The sequence below is a fragment of the Pan paniscus genome, chromosome 6 (assembly GCF_029289425.2).
Source record: "Pan paniscus chromosome 6, NHGRI_mPanPan1-v2.0_pri, whole genome shotgun sequence".
In the NCBI taxonomy this organism is placed as follows: Eukaryota; Metazoa; Chordata; class Mammalia; order Primates; family Hominidae; genus Pan; species Pan paniscus.
Window position 1 is genome coordinate 109,093,662 of NC_073255.2, and position 19,632 is coordinate 109,113,293.

Genomic DNA, 19,632 nt, shown 5'->3' on the forward strand with positions numbered 1-19,632 from the left:
TTCTGTTTCGTACCATTTCCTCCAACTCCTACCCCCTTCTCAAGGAGCCTCAATGCAGTGTCAGAGAAACTGGAAAACACTGATTTCAGATATTCTAAAAGAAAACCTGTATTTCTAGCCAAATTATAACACATTAAATTCACTCAAAGAATAAGGAAATTAAGCTGTCCCAGATTTTCTGAATTCAGTATGAAGTTTAAAACTTACCACTTTGAATCCAGCATCCATATAAAATCTACAGTATAAAATTTGACTATGTGTTATATATACAAATACGTGTGTGTATACATGTATTTGATATTTTTACTTTAGAGAGATTTGTGTTTGCCTAGGTGCTTAGGGTTTAACAACCTTATGTGTGAACTTAATTCTCTATAATAGGAAACGCTACTTGAAGATGAATTAGGTGTAAAACAATTTGTTTGTTTTTCTTGGTATTTTAAGCAAAACCAAACTCAAAGTGGCACCGTCTTGTAAGTTTGTTTTTTTCTTTTTCCGGGACATTGTTCATGTGAAACCTTCTTGACATGGTACTTGGGGAAGGGAATCTCTCTGGACTTTGTTCTCGACAAAATCAGAATAAATTCTTTAAACAGTTACGCGCTTTAGTTAAGGCCCTGGTTTTCTGACTGTGTTCAAACATCTCCCCTACAACCACTCTCCATATACCTTCAGAAGGATATCTACTCCAGTGGTCACTGGGATCCTCTGACTGTCTGGGTGCCCAAGTAAGGCCCATTTTGAATGCTAGTTTAAAAGGCATACAGCTAAAATTATTTTTTTTATTTTCATTAAACTCTTAAGAATAGGCTAAATGTGAAAGATTACAAAGCAGAATTGTAATTTACCAGAACATGTGGGTAGAATAATTCATCCAACATGTGACTGGACAGGCAGAAAATCAGTAAGTCCACTATAGAACACCACCATGGTCCTGTTTTTCTCTTTCATTCTAGCATTATGGAAACTCATTATACATCCACTAAATTTGGCACAAAGATATCCTAATTTTTTCATTATTACCTGGATTATTTATTTTTATTTCCTTTTTGAAAGCGTGTAATTAATTGCATGCCTATCTTTAAATGCCTCCTTATGTATCAATATTTTGAATTCTACATTTGAGAAGGAGGTTGGAAGTAGTTTTATTCTAAAGCTAATACATAAAGCTAAATTTGATCAAATTATAATTATTTTTTTCTTGAAGAGAAACTAAACGTATTATAGCTTTATACTGTCTTTACTGTTATGAGGTAGCTTTCTTTCTGTCAAATGTTAGTATTTTTTTCTTCTCTGTTAGGCATATTTACAAAGAAGTCTCCTAAATAGAAATGAGCGGATTACCTCACAGCTTCACATACATCCTGGAGAATATCCTGTTCACAATTTAGGCGATGAAAGGAAAACCTACAGTTGTTTTAATTTGGAACCAAAATAATCACTTCTCTCCAGTGAGGCTTAGAGGGGGAAAAAATGTGCCAGAGTTGTCTTGCAGAAAAAAGAGTATTTTGAGGAAGGGCAATGCAGCAGGAAAAGAAAAAAAAAACACAACAAAACACAGTCAAACAAACTCAGAACCTTAGAGTGCATAAATAGGCCAGTGAAACGCAGACCACCTGATCACATCGAAGCACCCTGAGCAGGGGTCCTCAGCGATGTTGTCCCTCCGGCATGTAAACTGCATGCATGTGTGTAGTGGTGTGTGTGTGTATGTACACACAGAGATTTAACAGGAGCACAGAGGGAATTAGAAAGAGCCTGGCTCGTTTTTAATTTGGGTCTGTTTGCTTGCATTTAGCACTTAAGGGCTTCTACATTCAGTTTGCTCAAAAGAGTGATGAAGCACTCCTTGCTTATGCCTCAAATCAGAAATGCATGAAGTGCAGCTGCAGAGATAATACATTTTCCCCAAAGGCTTTGGCTGAGCAAATTAGGTGTCAATGGGGTGCCTGCGCAGGCAGTACTCTCTCTAATTAGTCTCTTGAGCCTAGTTGGTGGCGGGTATGAGATGATCTAATCAATTGGTCTGTGTCTGATGGTTCGTGTAAAAATCCTACCAGGCAGACTCTCTCCCACAGGTCACCCACCTGCACAGCGGGACTGCTCATTTTCATTTTTCATCTCCTCCATCACATGATGCTGACAGTTGGTTTTAAGAAAATTGAATCCAAAAAATATCTAGTTCATAGGGCACATGGGTCAGAACAAAGTTGCATTATGGGTACGGGCGATCCAATTAATTAATATTTATAGCCAAGAAGCTCTATGTAGATATTTCTGAATAAGGATTTTATCAATCAAATCCAATTTCTTGTTTAAAACATTCATTTCTAGAGAGAAAGAACATTGTAAAAGCTGAAAGCAAGATAAAAATGGCATCCACTAATCTTATGATTTATATACCTATGAGTGGCTATGCACATAGTTGAGCTTATAATTCATATACACTGTTCATTTGTGTTGTGCATGCAACATGTTTTAATAATAAAGGTAAGGGAAAGAATTACATTGATATTATATTTCACTTCCCTGTGATTGTAGTATACCCTCTCTCCTTCCACCTAAATCCCCATTCATCAAATGCATGATTGCATTTAGATTTTCTTAAAAATTTTCCAGCAAATCTGACCTACCTTATATGCACTTATTGAAAATTGAAGCTGATGCTGCTCAAGGAGGGAGAAGGGACATCCCGTGCTGCTGGCTAACAGCACCAGGCAGGGTAGCTGGCACAATTTGGGCCATTCGGAGTCATCTCACAGAGATGGGAAAGAGTCTGCCTCTCATTGGCACCTCTCTTCTGTTCTCATTATTGGCTTCTTCCATTAAATGTCTAAGCCCAAACCTAATCACTGTGTTCACCGTTTATTATCCAATTACTATTATTACATATTATCCTTTATTATGCAATTCTGTTTATGCCCTAGGTTAGGTACATGTGATTCTCCTAGAGATTACACTCAAAGAATCAGGACAAGGCAAGAACAAACATCATCGATGTCTAAAAAACATCTTAACCCAACAGGATAGTGAATATGCCATTGACTGTGGTGACAACATAGTTTATTGTTACATGAAATTAGATGTACTGGAAATCAAATCATTCCTTTCAAATATAATGTCATGGAGTTAAAAAAAAATGTAAGTTTTGCCTACAGGAAGGTGTTAATCCTACCAACCATCCTCAGGCTGGTGGTGTATCTGTGAATGGCCTGCAGTGTGTGCAGTACTGTGCCATTTCACAGGCATCACATTTGCCTTCAGTGAATGTGCCATAGGGAACTCTACATATGAGAACATATTTCACCACCAAGTCTTCTGATTCTACAATTTCCCCTTTATTCATTCAACAACTGTATATTGAGTTCCTGAGCCGGGCCTGGGCTGTGCTCTGGGGACACAGCAGTCTACAAAATCAAGCTTAATCAAGAACATACTGATGCCACCTGTCCCCTGACTTGCTCCTTCACAGGAAGTGTCTTCACACCTCTGGAGGGACTAAATGAAGTCTCTGGTTCAGGAAGTTATTGTGGGTACCAGGTCTCCATTCTGTTGATTAAAATGGTAAAAGAGGAGAGAGCCAGGAAAGACTACATCATTTGGATATAGTTGTAGGAACTCCATGCCTGGTCAAGCAGATATCAGGACAGACCTAAAGCTCCCATTTAGCTGGAGTGGGCAGGCTTCCAGGAAGAGCTGGAATCTCAACTGCTGTTTAAAGTACATGGAAGAAAAAGGACAATTTTGTCATCTGCTTAATAAAAACGTGAAGGCTGATAGTGGGGTTGAGGATTGGCTGAGGATGCCTGTGGACAAATGTGCTTGAAGTACTATGAGGATGAGTGCTTTCTCTTCTTGATGTCATGGTCCTCAAAAAGATGCCAGTGCCTAGATCAGAATGCATAGTTACATGGAGCAGCATGTAGAGCACGTTCTTCGTTTCCCTGAAAGAACAAGGGTAGGCTGGGGACAAAGGAGTTTGTTCCCATGTAATTATTTTTGCTAGGGTGGTGACTTCTTTAAGAAGAGGTTTGATAAAGGCATATCTGCACAATCAAGCAAGGATGAGGAGTGGTCAAGTGAGCCTTATGGAGAACTGCCCACAAGCAGCAAGGATTTGAGATAATAACTGTTGGGATGTAGAGGTAGCAAAGGGCCTATGTGTGGTATCCATTTACCCCCAGGCCTCTCCTAGAAACTTAAGGCTTTTGTTTTTGAGGACAGAGAACTCTCAAGAATAGAAGGTTACCCCTACCTCATACCATATACAAAACTTCACTCAAAATGGACCAAAGATCTAAATGCAAGGGCTAAAACTATAAGACTCTTAGAAGAAAATATAGGGGTAAATCTTCATAACCTTAGATTTCACAATGGATTTTTAGATATAACACCAAAAGTATAAGCAACAAAAGAAAAAAAAAAAGATAAATTGCACTTTGCCAAAATTAAAAATTTTTGTACATCAAAGGACACAGTTAACAGAGTGAAAAGGCAACCTATGGAATTGGAGAAAAATCATACTATAAGGGATTAACCAGAATGTATAAAGAACTCCTACAACTCAACAACGAAAAGACAACCCAATTTAAAAATGATCAAAGGACTTGAATAGACATTTCTCCAAAGAAGATATTCATATGGCCAACAGCCACATGAAAGAGTCCCCAACAGCTTGGGCATGGTGGCTCATGCCTGTAATCCCAGCACTTTGGGAGGCCAAGGCAGGCAGATGGCTTGAGCCCAGGAGTTCAAGACCAGCCTGGACAACATGGTGAACCCCTGTCTCTACAAATATAAAAAATTAGCCAGGCATGGTGATGTGTGCCTGTAGTCCCAGCTACTTGGGAGGCTGTGGTGGGAGGATCAGCTGAGCCCAGGAAGGTCAAGGCTGCAGTGAGCTAGGATTACATCACTGCACTCCAGCTTGGGTGGCAGAGCAAGACCCAGTCAAAAAAAAAAAAGATGCCCCACATCATCGATCATTAGGGAAATGCAAGTGCAAATCAGTTCATACCCACTAGGATGGCTATAATTTTTTTTAAACAAACAAATGTTTTGGCAAAATTGGAACCCTTGTGCATTCCTGGTGGAAATGTGAAATGGTACAGCCATGATGGAAAACAGTTTGGCAGTTCCTCAAAAAGTTAAACATATAATTTCCATATGACCTAGCAATTCCACTTCCAGATATATACCCAAAAGAATGGAAAACAATGTTTAAGCAAATACTTATACATGAATATTCAGAGCAGCACTATTCACTATTAGCCAAAAGATGAAACAACACAAATATAAATCAACCAATGAATGGATAAACAAACTGTGGTATATTCATACAATAGAATATTATTCAACCCTAAAAAATAATGAAGTACTGATTCATGCTACAACATGGATGAACTTCAAAAACATCATGCTAAGTGAAAAAATCTAGACAAAATGGGTAGCATATTATATGATTCCATTTGTATATCTAGAATAGGTAAATCCATAGAGACAGAAACATTAGTATTAATAGTTGTCAGGGGCTGGGACAAGGAGAGAATGGGAGTGACTGCTTAAAGGATATAGGATCTCCTTTGGGGGTGATGAAGATGTTTTGGAACTAAATAGAGATGATAGTTGCACAGCATTGTGAATGCACTAAATGCCACTAAATTATATTCTTTTAAATGATTAATTTTTTATATAAATTTTGCTTCGATTTTTAAAAAGAATGGAAAGTTAACTTGCCAGAAACTCACCATAGAAAGTGGGGGAAATGAGCGGATGGTGGAGAGAATGCTCTTTTTATTTTTATTTTTTTTATTTTTTTGAGAGGGCGTCTTGCTCTATTGCCCAGGCTGGGGTGCCGTGGCACAATCTCGGCTCACTGCAACCTCTGCCTCCTGGGTTCATGCCATTCTCCTGCCTCAGCCTCCTAAGCAGCTGGGACTACAGGCGCACACCACCACGCCTGGCTAATATTTGTATTTTCAGTAGAGACGGGGTTTCACCATATTGGCCAGGATGGTCTCCATCTCCTGACCTCGTGATCTGCCCGTCTCGGCCTCCCAAAGTGCTGAGATTACAGGCATGAGCCACCGCGCCCGGCCACTATTTTAATGGTTCCTGAGCATAGGAGTGGAATTTCTGCTATCTGGACAAGGTATTGCTGGGTTGCTGCTATGCAGGGGTGATGTCCTTGATGCCACAGCCTGTGTGTGCAGCAGCAGGACAGGTGCACTGTGAAGTCTCAAAAAAAGGACAAAACCTTTGGGATCAGGCACCATCCAGGGTTCCCCCTGCATCTGGGAAGATGACTCTATGGCCCTGTAGCTGGAGACATGAAGGCCTCACCAGGCCTTAGTGACCAGCAGCTTCTAAACTTAGCTAAGGAACTGGTTCTGGGATTCAGTGCAGCTAATGAACCGATCCCTCAGCTATGTGCCTTGAACCTGGGAGTGTTTCCACCCATCCTGGCAAGGCATTCTTTTCCCATCCTGGAGACTCAATGAAAACGCTTAAGGGCCAAAAGGAAGTACGGAAAGGGGCAGAGTGAAGCTTCCTTCTTTTTGCTTGAACCATTCACCCACAAGTTGTTATTGTTTTAAGCAGGCATTATTGGAAACACGCAGTCCTATACAGGATGTTGGGAAGAGGCTGCCAATTCAGATCACACCGGCCAATTTTCATTCTGCTGGAACTGAAATAATGATAATAGGCAACCAAGGAATTATACACAGCTGAATTTTTTTAAAAGCATGTATGTGATCCGTTTTTCTATTTCATGTTCATAAAAATGAACATAATGATACGTCCTTTTAATGGTCTGTATGATGCTACAGGCACTTAATTAAGACCAGTATTGCTACTAATGATTTAGGGAAGGAAATTTGCTGAATTTCTTTTTCTCTAAATATCCAAGAGGAAGATAGACCAATTCAATTGGTGGAGTTAAATGATTTTAAGAGAGGAAAGTGTAGTCAGAACATTTGTTTATCATATTAGAAGGATTTTTTTTTGGTTAAGGAGGCTATTCTGCTTCATATTTATGTGTTTGGAGTGGCTGTGGGGAACATCAGTGGACTCACTTTGGACTGACCGATTTTGATGTTTCATGTAATTTAGAAGAAATGAGTGGTGTAGATTTTTTATATAACAATTTTCTATTTTCCTCCTTCCAGGATTAAGTTGTCATCATTCTTGGAAGAAAAAAAAAAAACATTAATGAAGAGGCCAATAATATGAAGGGAATCATGGATCAGTTTTCTTTCGCTCCCTGTGGTGGATTTCACTTACAAGAAAATTGAAGCTGGCAAGACCCTGTTTTCTCTGCAATTTATTTAAAACCTTGCACGCATTTGGATACCTTGTGATTTCCAAGAACTACGTGAAGATTAAGCTTTGCTTACTGATACATGGCATGTATTCTTTTCAGTCTTTTGTGTTTGATTTTGTTTGATTTCCCTCTGCAGCACAGCGTCTCTGTAAAGGTTTTTATGCTTTCACCAGCCATGTCTTAAATACATTAAGACAACACATTTGGTGTTCACACTTCTTCAGTAATGTCTGAACTTGAAAGCCACAGAGTGGCATAAAACAATGTGTGTTTTCTTTGAGAGCAGTGCACATTTTGCAACCACTAGGAAGGAAATTTTCTGCTAAAGCAAACCCCTGTTCTCTGACTTGGCAACTTGGCCCCGGACTGTGGGGCCCCACCTGTTGCTTACCTTTTGAGGTAATTTTGCAAATGTGGTTTTTTTACTTGGAAATAACTGCACATTTATATATAGGATATTGGACTCTGCTTAGCATTTTCAAGCCACATAGCATGACTGTTTTTTGAATAGGTTGGAATTGAAAAAACAATTATCAAACGTTAAGAACAAAGACAGGGATAAATTGCTTACATTTCAACCTCTGGAGATTGAGGTAACTTTTTGTGTCTGGGTCTTGTCAACATCTTATTTTTTTCCATCCATTCTGTTACACTTTGTATTTTCTAACTGGAGAAAAGAGTGAGGAACAGAATGTTTTAAATCTGGTGCAAAAGAACTATATCTGCTGGATGAGCCTTGAAAGCAGTCTTGGCCTGTTAGGGCTTACAAAGTAAATTACAAAGTGATCCAGTTCAAAGTTTGCTTAGTTACAGCAAAGCACCTTAAAAAAAAATACATTTTAAAAAAACATTCCAAGCCAATTGGAAGACATCATTGGGTTCCTTACTTTAAGACATCTCCTGGAATAACTGTTCAAATGCAGGTTTTAGAAACAATGCAGGAATCTTGCTTTAAAGATGAAAAAGGGAATGGGCCAGCTTCCCTTACTCAAGGAGTTGAGGGACCTTGGAGGATGAAGGTGAGTATGTGACACTGGGGAAAAGTGGACCAGGCATGTCTTTTGCTTTGATCTGGAGGGAGGGCTGCCTGATGCAGGCCGGCTCCCAGTGGGGCAGGCCTCGCTGCAGAATGCCCAGTAGTACTGCGGCCAAGGGGACAGTTAGGAGACTTCATCTAAAGCATGAAACCTAGCTCCTCTACACACAAATTCCTATGGAAATACCTTTGTGTACAGTGTCTTACATTTTCCTATTAGTCAGAAAGAAGGAGAGAATGAGTGAGTGCTTGAAATGTGTCACACTGTTTTAGGATCAAGACTAGGAATTAGGAGCCAGGTTGACAAGGACTTTTTCTGAGAGTTGGGTGAGGGTAAAGCTTTTCTATAATCAAGCTCAATACACCAAGGAAACTGGATCCAGAATTCCTAAACTTTAAAATGGTACTGTCTGCGGAGTGGAGTATGGATGGTTATGTCAAAGTCATAGTTCATCCTATCCAGATGTAGCATTCATGGTAAACTTTTAAGTGCTAAGCAAGGAATTATTTACTGATTGGTTTTAAAGAGAGCAGAAAACACCCAAGTGTAGAATGTCTACTGTTTGCTACCTAGAAATCTTTTCCATTCCTCTTTCATACATTCCAACCCACTGGAAGTCTTTAGAGGTATTTTGATTTAAAGTATACTTAAATTAGGATTTCTTAAAGAAAACATAGGGAGAAAACTTTACATGCAATTAAAAATGGACTTTCCTGTGATTTGTTTTTAATCATTCATTTGGAGAAGAGGCATGACCTTTGTATTTCACTAAGTTTAAAGCAAGAGCAACTGATGATTAAATGTTGCTTTTTAATAAGGTTTTTAACTTGAAAATTTGAAAATATTTAATGTTGAAAGACTTCAATTAGGGCTATTAGAGTTATATCTCCCTGTCGTAGGCAGCTTCTTCGGAGAAGTGAAATATAACATTACTCAGTGGACAGAGAAATCTGTTTTGTTACAGAGACATACCTCTCAGAAGGTCAGGAGGTTTTGAGTACCTATCCTTGCCACCCATACAGGAAATCCAAAGTTTGGTGTCTCTCTCTCTCTGTCTCTTTCTTTCTCTTTCTCCCCCCAAACCCCTCTCACTCCCTCCCTCCCTCTCTCCTTCCCCTATTTGCAATCATATTCTCCCTCTGCTTCTTTTCTCTTCTGCCCTCCTTGTGGGCAGTCATGAAAATCAATTCAGACTGTGTTCATTAGCAGATTTATTATTCTATTGAGAAAGCACTGGAATGTTTTGTGAGATTATTTTTATATGAAGGAATAGCCTGAACTCAAACAGATGGTAAGAATAGTACAAACACCTTAGCACATCACTGCACACACAGTATTCTGAAAGGAGATTTGACACTTAATTCCCATTTTCTTAAAATAACAGTTTTGTTGACTTAAAAATATGAGATACATAGGATGTGAAAAAAAATGTTTGCAGTACTCAGCAAAAAATAGGGTACATAAAGCAGGGTGGCTGTCATCCACTGATTCTGGGGCGAGAAGTGATTTCTACCTCGCAAGAGTGATTAGAAAGTTTCTAGGAGCACCTCCAGGCTTGCAAAGAAAGTGAGGCCTCTTGGTATCCTTTCCTCAGTGTGTATATGACAGCCAGTATAATCAATACCCTAGGTTATGCGTCTATATGATACTCATCTGTGAATATTATTGGTTTTGTAATCTTTGTTATATAAGAGGATGTTTAGGCTGTATATACTGGGGTAGATTATTGCCTGCCCCTTATACATAGGAATATGCTGCATAATTGCGCATAACTTCCATCTCCCTTACTGGCTTGTAGGCAGAGGAAACTGTATATGTTACTGCCTTGTACTTTTCTCATACACCAAAAACACACACAAAAAATCAATAAAACAAGCAATCTTCTATTCTCATTCCTTTTCCCACAGCAGCATATTTTAGAGGCACATACAAAACCTACATTCTCTAGTTGGGAGTGGATTTTTAAATTTTTCCTTTTATCTTTTATTATTTTTTTTGTATGATGCACTGAGATGTGTACTTTCTAACAGGGGATTGGTACCTAAGAAATGTGGTAGCATTATTCAGAAAACTATTATACTTTCAAATGACACATAGTAAGGAGAATGGAATAATACATGTTGCATATTTGTTACCAGTTGTAATTTGTCTGTATTATGAAAGATGTAATGGTTTGTCAGCTGTCACTGTTGTTTTCTTGTAACATGATATGGAATAAAGTATAGCAGAATCTCCGTACATGTTCTAGGTACATCTTCTTGGTGGATGCCCAGCAAGAGCATATACCATATCAAAGAAACATTGACTTAAAAACCTCTTGAACACAACCATTCTTACACAGTGAAATAAGAACAAATACACAATATGTGGGAAGGAGTGAGTTATCTGGAATGGTCCAGGAGTCTGTTAAACCCTCCCCTTTCCTTGATTTGCTGTGCCAAATTTATGTAAAGGAGTAGAGGCCATGCGAAACAGATCTGCGAGCTGCAGGATCTTCACAGTTCCCCCAGCCCCTTCCTGATGTTCACACATGTCACATGTTCTGCCCATCTCAGATGGATCTGGAGCCTTTCTGGTTCTGTTTAATGGCAGCCCTATTTATCTTTTATTGCCTCCTTCTCTATTTTTTGCACATATTCAAAGATGGGGTGAGTAGGTTACCCTCCACTGAATACAAATCAAAGCTTGAGTGTACTGGTGTTCTGCAAGAAGCATGACTGTTCTTTCTGAACTGAGCTTACTTCCCTGAACACCACGCAGGGGGCATCTGCACCTGAAACTGCAGGGCATTCTTGGGATCCCATGTTTGGATTGACAGTGCCAACCTGGGAGGCCAGTCCCTTTTCCATCATCACCTTTTCCTTCTTGTCAGATATGTCATAACCCCAAACAGGCCCCCATGATTTGATAAATTGCTAATAATGTTCATGCCAGGTATTTGGTGACTTAAAAGTGTTCACGGGCTGGGCGCAGTGGCTCATGCCTGTAATCCCAGCACTTTGAGAGGCTGAGACGGGTGGATCATCTGAGGCCAGGAGTATGAGACCAGCCTGGCCAACAAGGCAAAACCCCATCTCTACTAAAAATACAAAAATTAGCTGGGCATGGTGGTGGGCGCCTGTAATTCAGCTACTCGGGAGGCAGAGGCGGAGGTTGCAGTGAGCCGAGATAGCGCCACTGCACTCCAGCCTGGGCAACGAGAGACTCTGCCTAAAAAAAAAAAAAAAAAGTGTTTCACAAGTTCACGTTCCATGTTAAGAGGACCCCCAAGACTCCCAGCTTTCTTCTGGGCAGACGTTTACCCACCAGGAGCAGCTACCTGATGTTTTCCTTCACCTGCTCTTCTCCTGTAACCTCTGTGATTTCAGTTTGTAAACCCTTCGCACAAAACCAAACATAGGTGTCCTCAGCAGATGCATATTTCTCTCCAGAAAAGCTCATGAGAGTGACCGCATCTTCATCCCCCAAGTGCTTCTTCTATTTCTCTTGAAGCAGTAAATCATCTATACACAGGCAAATGCATTTCCAGACAGTTGCTGCCTCCACTACTGGATTCTGGAACGGGAGAGTGCATGGAGGTAGACGTCACAGTAGCCAAGGTAGAGATAATAGGCACATTTCTTAGTTAAATGGGAGCCATAAATCACCCTTGAAACTGATTAGAATTAATAGAAGTGTGAAAATGGTAACTTGTTCCAGGGAGTTGTTTCGAGGGAGCAAAATGTATGGCATTGTTTCACCTCCTAACAGCCACAGTAGCCTGTAGGCTCATTGTTGAGATCACTCCCAGCAGCCTTGCAGCAATGTCACATTTTAGAGATGTAATCACATCAGCTCTTAGTAGAAGAAAGAAGGGGATGGAGAGTAGATATCTACAAGAGGCCAAAGAAACACCTTTGAGAAATATTTTTAACTTTTTTAATGTGGCAGTACAAATGTCAAGCATCATCTCAGTTTCATAATTGCCCAACGTTCCTGTCTTTCAGCAGGGCCTATTCCAGCTCTGCCAGGTTGGAGGATGTGATGTGTGCTCACTGAGGCAAGCAGTTCGAGTCAGGAGGGCGGCACTCCTATACTCGCTGTTGGCCTCCAGAGTAAAGAGAAACCAGAGGGGAAGGTGTTGGAGCAACCTTGTGCCACTGGGTTAACACGTACAGTTGCTGAATAATGGCGGGCATTGTAAATCTCTGCAATGAGAACCCCACAGTGGCCCAGCAGCCTGCTGCTACCAGTGGGTGGTGGCGTTATGGGCATTAGCTTTGAGAAGCTTATATAGCAGAGGGGGATAGGATAAAGGACACAAATCAGGGAAAAACTGACAAGATTAAAAAAAAATCCAAGGCCTCGTATTTACTGTTCATCCCCCATGCTCTCGGTGTGCTATATTGTCTGCGTTGAGTCATGCTGAGAGAGAGCCAGGCACAATAATAGCTCAGAGCAGCCTTGCAGCCCCAGAGCCATCCTCTGCCAATGGTGCTGACTGTGCTAGTGGAGAATGGGATTCTGATAGAGCTGTCTTTTTTCTCCTTCCCTGCGAGACCACCAATAATTATGGAGGGCACGCTGCACAGATGGCGTAAGGGTTCCCCGTTGGGGTGTATCCTGAGAAGTGACCCAGCAGGGGTCCCTGCAAAGGTATGTGCTACATAGCCCAAGGTGTGCCTGCCTGAGAGATGCAGATAATGCCAGGGATACATGTTTGAAACAATGGTTCAAGGGTTTAGAGAGGTTAAAATGGAACTTAGCTTATAAATCATACTACAGTGAGAAACAATTAGTCTTTTGCCCCCTCTCCATCTGCAACCAAATCTCATCACTGGGTACCTTTCTTCCTCAAGAAAGGCTGTAATCCACTAAGATTCCCTGGGAAAAGCAGGCCAGTCCTGCAACCATCTTGCTTAACATTTGGGAAATTCAGACCTTCATGTATTTATTCCCTTAGCCCAGTGGTTCTTAGTCCTGACTCTCATTTGAATCACCAGGAAGTTTTAAAAAAACACCCCCACCCCAAACCATTCAAGAAATATTATGGGTGGTGGGGGGTCTGCTTGGAGAAATCAACAGGTGATTCTATTGTGCAGCCAGCGTGAGAACTGCTAGACTCTTCCTTTCCTCCTGCCTGTCTGCTACTCTAGGGTGAGGGTCAGGAAACTGTTTCTATAAGGGCCAGATAGTGAATACTCTAGACTTCCAGGCCGCACGGTCTCTTTCCCAGCTACTCACTTTACTGCTGTAGTGTGAAAACAGCCATGAACAATACATACATGAATGAGCATGGATGTGTCCCAGTACAGCAATTTGTGGACACTGAAATTTGGGTTTCATATAATTTTTACATGCCACAAAATATTGCTTTTCTTTTGATTTTTTTCTTTTTTTTTATTATACTTTAAGTTTTAGGGTACATGTGCACAATGTGCAGTTTTGTTACATATGTATACATGTGCCATGTTGGTGTGCTGCACCCATTAACTCATCATTTACATTAGGTATATCTCCTAATGCTATCCCTTCCCCCTCCCCCCCACCCCACAACAGGCCCTGGTGTGTGATGTTCCCCTTCCTGTGTCCATGTGTTCTCACTGTTCAATTCCCACCTATGAGTGAGAACATGCAGTGTTTGGTTTTTTGCCCTTGCGATAGTTTGCTGAGAATAATGGTTTCCAGCTTCATCCATGTCCCCACAAAGGACATGAACTCATCATTTTTTATGGCTGCATAGTATTCCATGGTGTATATGTGCCACATTTTCTTAATCCAGTCTATCATTGTTGGACATTTGGGTTGGTTCCAAGTCTTTGCTGTTGTGAATAGTGCCGCAATAAACATATGTGTGCATGTGTCTTTATAGCAACATGATTTATACTCCTTTGGGTATGTACCCAGTAATGGGATAGCTGGGTCAAATGGATAAGAACTATTTAAAAATGTAAAAACTATTCTAAGCTCACATGCATCATTAAAAAAAATGCAGTGGGCAGTAATTTGCCTGGGGGCTATAGTTTGCTTACCTTGGTTTAGAATACAGCCTTAGTAATGGGGTAGACAAGAACCACCCCTAACATTTGCAGGACCTAGGGTAAAAGCAAAAATGAAGGCCCACATACCATATATCTAAATATTTAAAGATACACACCCAACTAACAAAAAAACTAAACCTATTCTATTCTCTTACTTTGACAAATATGCCTTTATAATGAACTTGAAGGACAGATTCACGGTTAGATTCTTGGACTCCTCAAAGTTCCTCACCAAACTGTGGCAGTACAGAGGGAGCCAGTTCAGCTTGAGACTGACCTACTTCTTTTTTTTTTTTTAATTTTGTTATTATTACACTTTAAGTTTTAGGGTACATGTGCACAATGTGCAGGTTAGTTACATATGTATACATGTGCCATGCTGGTGTGCTGCACCCATTAACTCGTCATTTAGCATTAGGTATATATGCTAATGCTATCCCTCCCCCCTCCCCCCACCCCACAACAGTCGCCAGAGTGTGATGTTCCCCTTCCTGTGTCCATGTGTTCTCACTGTTCAATTTCCACCTATGAGTGAGAACATGCGGTGTTTGTTTTTTTGTCCTTGCGATAGTTTACAATGGAATGATGATTTCCAATTTCATCCATGTCCCTACAAAGGACATGAACTCATCATTTTTATGGCTGCATAGTATTCCATGGTGTATATGTGCCACATTTGCTTAATCCAGTCTATCATTGTTGGACATTTGGGTTGGTTCCAAGTGTTTGCTATTGTGAATAGTGCCACAATAAACTTACGTGTGCATCTGTCTTTATAGCAGCATGATTTATAGTCATTTGGTATATACCCAGTAATGGGATGGCTGGGTCAAATGGTAATTCTAGTTCTAGATCCCTGAGGAATCGCCACACTGACTTCCACAATGGTTGAACTAGTTTACAGTCCCACCAACAGTGTAAAAGTGTTCCTATTTCCCCACATCCTCTCCAGCACCTGTTGTTTCCTGACTTTTTAATGATTGCCATTCTAACTGGTGTGAGATGGTATCTCATTGTGGTTTTGATTTGCATTTCTCTGATGGCCAGTGATGGTGAGCATTTTTTCATGTGTTTTTTGGCTGCATAAATGTCTTCTTTTGAGAAGTGTCTGTTCATGTCCTTCACCCACTTTTTGATGGGGTTGTTTGTTTTTTTCTTATAAATTTGTTTGAGTTCATTGTAGATTCTGGATATTAGCCCTTTGTCAGATGAGTAGGTTGTGAAAATTTTCTCCCATTTTATGGGTTGCCTGTTCACTCTGATGCTAGTTTCTTTTGCTGTGCAGAAGCTCTTTAGTTTAATTAGATCCCATTTATCAATTTTGGCTTTTGTTGCCATTGCTTTTGGTGTTTTAGACATGAAGTCCTTGCCCATGCCTATGTCCTGAATGGTAATGCCTAGGTTTTCTTCTAGGGTTTTTATGGTTTGAGGTCGAACATGTAAGTCTTTAATCCATCTTGAATTAATTTTTGTATAAGGTGTAAGGAAGGGATCCAGTTTCAGCTTTCTACATATGGCTAGCCAGTTTTCCCAGCACCATTTATTAAATAGGGAATCCTTTCCCCATTGCTTGTTTTTCTCAGGTTTGTCAAAGATCAGATAGTTGTAGATATGCGGCATTATTTCTGAGGGCTCTGTTCTGTTCCATTGATCTATATTTCTGTTTTGGTACCAGTACCCTGCTGTTTTGGTTACTGTAGCTGTGTAGTATACTTTGAAGTCAGGTATTGTGATGCCTCCAGCTTCGTTCTTTTGGCTTAGGATTGACTTGGCGATGCGGCCTCTTTTTTGGTTCCATATGAACTTTAAAGTAGTTTTTTTCCAATTCTGTGAATAAAGTCATTGGTAGCTTGATGGGGATGGCATTGAATCTGTAAATTACCTTGGGCAGTATGGCCATTTTCACGATATTGATTCTTCCTACCCATGAGCATGGAATTTTCTTCCATTTGTTTGTATCCTCTTTTATTTCATTGAGCAGTGGTTTGTAGTTCTCCTTGAAGAGGTCCTTCACATCCCTTGTAAGTTGGATTCCTAGGTATTTTATTCTCTTTGAAGCAATTGTGAATGGGAGTTCACTCATGATTTGGCTCTCTGTTTGTCTGTTATTGGTGTATAAGAATACTTGTGATTTTTGTACATTGATTTCGTGTCCTGAGACTTTGCTGAAATTGCTTATCAGCTTAAGGAGATTTTGGGCTGAGACAACGGGGTTTTCTAGATATACGATCATGTCATCTGCAAACAGGGACAATTGGACTCCCACACAATAATAATGGGAGACTTTAACACCCCACTGTCAACATTAGACAGATCAACGAGACAGAAAGTTAACAAGGATACCCAGGAATTGAACTCAGCTCTGCACCAAGCGGACCTAATAGACATCTACAGAACTCTCCACCCCAAATCAACAGAATATACATTTTTTTCAGCACCACACCACACCTATTTCAAAATTGACCACATAGTTGTAAGTAAAGCTCTCCTCAGCAAATGTAAAATAACAGAAGTTATAACAAACTGTCTCTCAGACCACAGTGCAATCAAACTAGAACTCAGGATTCAGAAACTCACTCAAAACCACTCAACTACATGGAAACTGAACAACCTGCTCCTGAATGACTACTGGGTACATAACGAAATGAAGGCAGAAATAAAGATGTTCTTTGAAACCAACGAGAACAAAGACAAAACATACCAGAATCTCTGGGACACATTCAAAGCAGTGTGTAGAGGGAAATTTATAGCACTAAATGCCCACAAGAGAAAGCAGGAAAGATCTAAAATTGACACCCTAACATCACAATTAAAAGAACTAGAAAAGCAAGAGCAAACACATTCAAAAGCTAGCAGAAGCAAGAAATAACTAAAATCAGAGCAGAACTGAAAGAAATGGAGATGCAAAAAACCCTTCAAAAAATTAATGAATCCAGGAACTGGTTTTTCGAAAGGATCAACAAAATTGATAGACCGCTAGCAAGACTAATAAAGAAGAAAAGAGAGAAGAATCAAATAGACACAATAAAAAATGATAAAGGGGATATCACCACCGATTCCACAGAAATACAAACTACCATCAGAGAATACTACAAACACCTCTATGCAAATAAACTAGAAAATCTAGAAGAAATGGATAAATTCCTCGACACATACACCCTCCCAAGACAAAACCAGGAAGAAGTTGAATCTCTGAATAGACCAATAACAGGCTCTGAAATTGTGGCAATAATCAATAGCTTACCAACCAAAAAGAGTCCAGGACCAGATGGATTCACAGCCGAATTCTACCAGAGGTACAAGGAGGAACTGGTACCATTCCTTCTGAAACTACTCCAATCAATAGAAAAAGAGGGAATCCTCCCTAACTCATTTTATGAGGCCAGCGTCATCCTGATACCAAAGCCAGGCAGAGACACAACCAAAAAAGAGAATTTTAGACCAATATCCTTGATGAACATTGATGCAGAAATCCTCAATAAAATACTGGCAAACCGAATCCAGCAGCACATCAAAAAGCTTATCCACCATGATCAAGTGGGCTTCATCCCTGTGATGCAAGGCTGGTTCAATATACACAAATCAATAAATGTAATCCAGCATATAAACAGAACCAAAGACAAAAACCACATGATTATCTCAATAGATGCAGAAAAGGCCTTTGACAAAATTCAACAACCCTTCATGCTAAAAACTCTCAATCAATCAGGTATTGATGGGACGTATCTCAAAATAGTAAGAGCTATCTGTGACAAACCCACAGCCAATATCATACTGAATGGGCAAAAACTGGAAGCATTCCCTTTGAAAACTGGCACAAGACAGGGATGCCCTCTCTCACCACTCCTATTTAACATAGTGTTGGAAGTTCTGGCCAGGGCAATCAGGCAGGAGAAGGAAATAAAGGGTATTCAATTAGGAAAAGAGGAAGTCAAATTGTCCCTGTTTGCAGATGACATGATTGTATATCTAGAGACTGACCTACTTCTTTTCACTTCCCATCCCCAGCTCCATCCACGATTTAAGGGGCTGCAAATGCGTGTGTGTGGACATCCCAGCCCGCACATCCCCATTATCCATACATTCAGCAAACAGTGCCTCCTTGGGCAGCCCTTGGGGATGAGGTACATGCCCTCAGGAGGGTGGTCTCAGGGAAGACTCCATTTGCAGAGTGTTCCAGGATCATGGACATCTGGAATATATGGAGAAGTGGGGGAGATAAGTTCCTGTTGGGCATGGCACTATGGATTCCTCATTTTGTAGAGAAGGGCTATGTCTACAGAAGGCTGTTTGATCATAGAAACCAAAATGGGGGCCCCTCTTGCCTGGGTCTAAGTGCACTACTGGTGAGTGGTAGGAGCCTAAGAAATAGCTCCAGTGAGTTTTCAGGTCCCTTGTATGTTTCTTTGGCTTACTCTACTCCAAACTCATTAAAACAAGCCTCATCATAATGTGAGGCACAACCAAGGCAAGGGAACACAAATTTTTTCAGAACATCTTTTGAAATTAAAGGATCTGGACACTTGTCAGTCATGTACTGGAGGCAGCTGCTACCAGTTCACAAAAAGCAGTTCTGAAATATTTAGGAATTTTGTAAGCCAGTCCTTAAATCATTGACAGCTTGAAATCAGATGGAAATATTTACACCACAAAAATTGGCAAACTCTGCAAATCATGTTTGGATTTTTTTTTTGTTGTTTTGAGAATAAGTTTCCAGCACACCACTACCTCCCAACCCCTCTCTTTCCAGCCTCATCTCCTGTGCCTCCACGTGCACATCCTCTGCCCTCACCATGCCGAAGTTCCCACAGATCCCTGGATGTTCCAGGCCTTCTCGTGCTGCTGTTCTTTTGCACGCAGTGTTCTCTCTGATTGGAAAACCCTTTCCTGTTTTTTTGATTAAATTCCTATTGATCCTTTTAAGACCTTTTTCAAAAATTATCTCTGCTGTAAAACATTCCAGAACTCCTCTGAAACAGTTTCTCCCTCTTCCGTGTCCCCACATCACTTTCAAAACAGTACCATACAGGTCTTATTTTCAATCTCTGTATCCTCAAGCCTGAAAATGGTGACCAAGGTGTAGTAGATGTTTAGCCATTTTAAAACAAATTAATCAATTATTAAAAGATAATGCAGATTAAATAAGAGTGAAATGGAAATTTTTTTCTTTCTTTCTAAGAAAGAACCCTTTCTTAGAAAGGGTTTAGTTGAAAGACTTCAAACAATGTAAGTATACTATATGTATACCACA

The 19,632-nt window shown here is 40.3% G+C and overlaps 1 protein-coding gene across 9 annotated transcripts in view; it reads left to right on the top strand.

Annotated features, from left to right (window-relative positions):
- CDK14 (cyclin dependent kinase 14) overlaps window positions 1–10,599 on the top strand; it is a 639,321-nt gene extending 628,722 nt beyond the window's left edge. For all 9 annotated transcript variants that reach the window (XM_063606295.1, XM_055114664.3, XM_003809752.7 and 6 more), the window contains one exon: window positions 7,170–10,599. The gene's annotated coding sequence lies outside the window, so the exon portion shown is untranslated. The remainder of the gene's footprint in view (window positions 1–7,169) is intronic.
- Window positions 10,600–19,632: the final 9,033 nt, after the last annotated feature.